The following is a 6000-nucleotide window of genomic DNA, read 5'->3' on the forward strand; positions in this document are numbered from 1 at the left end:
CTTGACTTTGTCAGCGGAGTCAAGTATTCAGGCGAACTTGACTTCGTCAACGGACTTGAATGTTCAGGCGAACTTCAGTGTTCAGGCGAACTTCGTTCTTTGCGGGCAAACTTTTGGCGATGTTTAGCTTTCAGGTGAAGTTCGTTCTTCGTAGGCGAACTTAAATCTTTGCAGGCGAACTTCAGACGAAGTTCAGCCTCGCAGGCGAACCTTTGAGCTTCTTTTGTTAGGGATAAAGATAATTTTATTTGCCTACAAAACCTCCTTTAAAGTTTTTAGACCTAAATTTGGTTGTATGTGGTTTGAAATACTTTGAATTTAGGATTTTTAGCAAACCCTCACTATCAACGGACTTGATGTGTCTTTACCAACAGTCGTTTGAGTTGGACTAGCCATGCTTTTTCCCTTAGCATGGTAAGTTGTTGAGGAGTTTCTCTTAGGTTTAATTCTAAAATTTCTCCTCTATCCTTAACCATTCGAGGTGTCGGATTAAGAATTGAATATAATTACAACGGTTAAGTCGTAATCACGTTTGATTGTGCTATTCAGTGTAACAGCTTAACCTGGAAATGTGAAAACGAGGCTAATCACATGATAGACCTTCTTTTTCAAGGAATGATCATTTGCGGGAATGACCGAAGGAGTGTGGTGATATCGATAGTAAAATAATGATCTCAAATCTGGATAGTGACTCATCGCTTAACAAGTCACTATTTAGGAATGAGAGGATAGATAGGGGCACATCGCCTGGTAAAGAACTATCTTGGACAACGTCACTTGCAAAAATGACTGTGCGGAAATAATCAAATCGTTCAGTGACATGAGAGTATAACGATTATGATTGGAATAGAGGCACATCACATGGTAGGCCACTATCAACGAACAACGTCATTTGTAGGAATGATAGTGTGAAAATAATCAAGTCGTTCAATGACATGAGAGTATAACGATTGTGATTGAAATAGAGACATATCACATGGTAGACCACTATCTTTGATCGCTCTAAGGAGATAAAACGTTTGGAAGGGATCAGAAAGTGAATTGTCGCATGGTAGATCACTATCCTGATCGAATGACAAGTAGGGGCTCGTCGCATGGTAGGCCACTACTTGACATAGTATTTTTAATGGAGGTTGAAGAATTGACTATCAGAGGTAATTGTTAACATGATAGTATTTTGGACCCGTCGTCCTATTGCAGATGATTAATAGGAGAGTTTACGGACCCATCATCCTGTTGGAGAGGATTGATGGGGGAATTTAGAGAAAATTAACTATCAGAGGTAATCATTAACGTAATAGTTTTGTGAACCCGTCATCCTATTGAAGAGGATTGGTGGGAAAATTCGTGGAGCCATCATCATGTTAGAGAGGATTGATGGGGGAATTTGAAGGAAATTAACTATCAGAGGTAATCATTAACGTAATAGTTTTGTGGACCCGACATCCTATTGAAGAGGATTGATGGGAGAGTTTGGAGGAAATTAACTATCAGAGGTAATAATTAACATGATAGTTTTGTGGACTCGCTATTCTATTAATGATGATTGGTGGTGGAGTTTGGAGAAAATTGACTATCAGAGGTAATCATTAATATGATAGTTTTGTGGACATGTCATCCTATTGAAGAGGATTGATGGGAGAGTTTGGAGGGCAGTAAGGGATAAAATTTTCACCTTAGTTGACCTCGTGGGCATCGAATGTTGCGTTCTTCAATATTGTTAAGGTCGCATATCACTGCCGCATTTGTGGTGTTTGAACCTGCAACGTTGTTGAGATTTGGAATGATCTCTTTTCCTTCCATGCGAGCATTGTAGGGAATGGCCGATATATAAGAAGCCTATGAATAGTACTTCTTTATAAACTTGCCATTGATTGGCATCATGATCTTGTCACCATTTTGATTGACAAAGCGGTATGCTCCATTTGAATAGATCGTTTCTACTACAAATGGTTCTTCCCATTTTGGTTCGAACTTGCCTTTCCTTTTGGAGTTCGACATACTTGTTCTTTAGAGACCACATTAGCTTCGCAGGTCTCACCCTGCATATCTTGGTATAAATCAAGATTGAAGGGTCATGATGCCTGCATTCAATAAAGCTTGGATCTTATCCTTCAGGATGTAACATGCCTTCGTCGGGTGATGAACCGTCTTGTGGTACATGCAATAATTAGGATCATTCGTCCTTGAAGTCTCCTTAGGTCGCTTCGATTTTGGGAGCTTGATATTCTTTACGTTGATCAAGGACTTGAGAATTGGAACGACTTGTTCATCTTTGAAGTCGTACTGCTTCTGGAAACGATTATCCGAAGAATTACCCTTCTGCTTCGACGAGGGTTTGGGCGAAGAAGTGGTTTCCACTGCCAGAGCATCCTTCCCCTTTGAATGGGTCTGAGGGATAAAGTTCCATTAGTTACCCCCTCTTTGAGATTCACGTGGCTCCACGGCATCTATCCTCTTGAGCATGTTTTTTACCTGTTCACATTGGCGAACAAACTCCTTCTAAGCCCGGGTAATGCAACGACCAATTTCTAAATCTCTTCACGAAGTCATTAATGGACTCCCTTTTCTCTGCTTTTCAGCTATCTGAGTAGACATTGACACATTCGTATCATCATCGAAAAAGCGGGCCAAGAATAGCTTTTCCAGGTCAGCCCACGATTTGATGGAGCCTGGTTCCAAATTGCGGAACCATTCAAAGGCTACCCCTTTCAGGGTTCTGATGAACAGCCGAGTCAGGATAGGATCGTTCCCTGTAAAAAATCAAACATGAACGTGGGAAGTGCGCATAACCACTTCCACATTTTAAGCTTTAGTGGCTACCTTGGTCAAGCAGTGCAGGAGGACATGACGCTACAGCCGGATTTGCACGTTCAGGCGAGCTTGTCGAGCTTGCATGAGAGTTGGAGCATGCAGGCGAACCTCGTAGGCGAAGTTAAGTGTTCTGACGAACTTTAACTCTTGTAGGCGAAATTAAGTGTTCAGGCGAACTTAACTTCGCACGAGCTATCCTGGCGAAGCTTGATCAGTTCAGGCGAACTTGAATCTGCATGGTTGATTCAGGTGAAGCCGTGTTATCAAGTGAACTTGGCTTTGCCAGTGGAGTTAAGTATTCAGGCAAACTTGAATCTGCATGGTTGATTCAGGCGAAGCCGTATTATCATGCGAACTTGGCTTTGCCCGCGGAGTCAAGTATTCAGGCGAACTTGACTTTGTCAGCGGAGTCATGTATTCAGGCGAACTTGACTTTGTCAGTGGATTTGAATGTTCAGGCGAAGTTCAGTGTTCAGGCGAACTTCGTTCTTCGCGGGCGAACTCCAGGCGATGTTTAGCTTTCAGGTGAAGTTCAACTTTCAGGCGAAGTTCGTTCTTCGCGGGCGAACTTAAATCTTTGCAGGCGAACTTCAGGCGAAGTTCAGCCTCGTAGGCGAACCTTTGAGCTTCTTTTGTTAGAGATAAAGATAATTTTATTTGCCTATAATACTGAAGGTTGGAAATTGAGTTTTGGGAGTGATGAGGGAGGGCCGATTTGTTAGACTAATTGAGACATGGAAGGAGATTACGACTTGCAGAAATCCACTTCGGGGTACATGATTAAACTTGCATGGGAAGCAATAACTTGATGATTGAGGCTACAATAGTGTGTTATTGTCTATGACGAAAGTTTATTGCTGTAACTAAAGCTTGCAAGGAATTATTTTGGCCTAAGAGGTTTAGTAGTGGGAGTCAGTTCTCACAAGAAAGATACGTTCTTTTGTGCGATAATCAGAGTGTGTTTCATATTGGTAGAAACCTAATTTTTAATGTAAAGTCAAAGCAACACATTGATATCACATCACTAGATGCAGGATGTATTGAACAGGAAAGAGATTGGGCTAGAGAAGGTTCATACAGAAGAGATTGGTGTAGAAATGTTGGCACAGACTGTATCGAAAGGCAAGTTTGAGTATTGCTAGAAGATTACCGTATTGATGATTACTACCTGCTAGCCGTGAAAGAGATTTGTTGGGTTTGGATTCCCTTCCTATGTGGAAAAATCCATTGGTTGGACTGACATTAGCTTTGGGAGTTTGGGCCAGAAACAAGGACAATTGGCCCTGTTACTAGGCAGTGGTATCGACTGGGTCAACAACCCTCAGCCTCAAGAGCCAGAACCGTTGACAGGGTGTGTTGATGGCCGAGGTCGGGTTTACAAAGCGCCGATGGTAAGTGTCAGCTGTCATAGGCAAAATTTCAGAAGGGAGGCAATAAGGGCAGAGAAGGAGGACCAAATAGGTGGGAAGAACAGAGGACAGTGTCAAGATTGGCAGCATAAGAAATGAGAAATTTGCAAGTAACGAAGACTTTCAAGATCTTCCACTCGCCCAATCAAAGTGGACGTCATTGGATCTTGAGAGCACTGCTATGATTCCACCAAGAATCGAAAGAGCTGCTGGAGTGATGAATGAAAGAGAGAAGGTTCATGAAACGTGCAACCAACTTTCGCATATTAGAGATTTCCATTTTTGTCTTTCTGCTTCATTACTTTCTATTCCTGCTTTATTTGTGCAAAACTAAAAGCAAAGATGCTAATAAAAGATTGGAGAGCCATACCGAAACAACTGAGAGAAATTCATATGTTGTCGTCATCCTTTTCTGACTCAAGTCTCATCATGGAGATTCTCTCTCGCCCGCTTCTCAATCTCAAATCCCTCTACAGATTCTTCTAGTCTGTATCAAAATCATGGTATTCTCTGATCACCCACCATGTCCTCCCCAGTACTTCGCTTCTTCCACCACATCCTCAGTGGCGTGGTTTTTCCTTCAACATCATAGTAACTATGCCAATTATATGTCCTTCTAGAGATCAATATCTATCGTTCGGAGATCGGGATATGGGATAGAGAGAAGAACCTGCGGTACTGAGATATCCATACGTTGGTGGTAACTTCGATATTTGAAATTGCTTATTCAGGTGAGTTTATAACCTAGTTTTTCAAAGGCTGGGATATACCAGCTTTTACACGGAGTTTATAAGCTAATTTATTTGGTATTTTACGAAACTGATAGATATGAAAAAGCGAACTTAAAAGCTAGTTTGACCGAAAAATTAGCCTCTCCAAACATATTATCTTCAAAAAAATATCCATGTTAATCTCCCAAATCTTTGAAATTGCCGATAAGTCCCTCATCTACTAAGCGGTCTTGCAATTTGGTCCCCGATTAACAAAACTACCCTCTAGTATATGTTCCCCGCAAAAACTTGTATTGTTCAGAGAAACATTAGCTGATATTACTCTCAAACCCTTTCTGAAGGAGATACATTAGTTATGTTCTTCACAATCAATGAGATTCTTCTCTCTTTCTTTCTTATCAAGGCAGTTTTTGATGGCCACCGGCTCAGGGTTCGTGCGTTCCGAGAGAAGTATAAGAATATATTGGCAATCGAGCTTGACGATGTTATTGATGGTTTAAGGAGGTGCGATTCAGAAAAGAGGCCTAGTGTTGTTGGCTTTCAAGCACAAGATGTGGTTTTGATTCAGCTTTAGAAGGTATGCTTTTTCAGATATGATCTTAAGAAAATGTCCTTGTGAGGGAATTTGTCGGATTGGATTCGAGGATAAAGAAGTCACGTAGGCATTGGTATTTCCTTTCTCACTGTGCTCGATTGATTTCTTGGACAATTGAACTAACCACTTAAGGTGAAGAAAATAGAGGTTGTGTATCAAAGTACTCATATCATGATTGCGATCACTCGTTCTTACTATCATACCTGCGTCTTAATAATGAAGTTTAAGACATCTTATTATGAATTTTAAGGTTTCAGTTGTAGTTTTTGTTACTGCGGAGATGCTGCTTTTTTGTTAAAGATGGAATCCTGGAGTATATAGATCGTGTAGATAGTGGTACGAAAGATTAATTGAGGAATATGAATCAGCTGAGGTGGGTTTCAAGAGGTGCACAGATGGATTAACACAACAGTTTGAAGAGATGAGTTTGTCAATTAATGGTGCTTCAAGG

This window comes from Asparagus officinalis, chromosome 4 (genome assembly GCF_001876935.1).
Source record: "Asparagus officinalis chromosome 4, Aspof.V1, whole genome shotgun sequence".
Lineage (NCBI taxonomy): Eukaryota > Viridiplantae > Streptophyta > Magnoliopsida > Asparagales > Asparagaceae > Asparagus > Asparagus officinalis.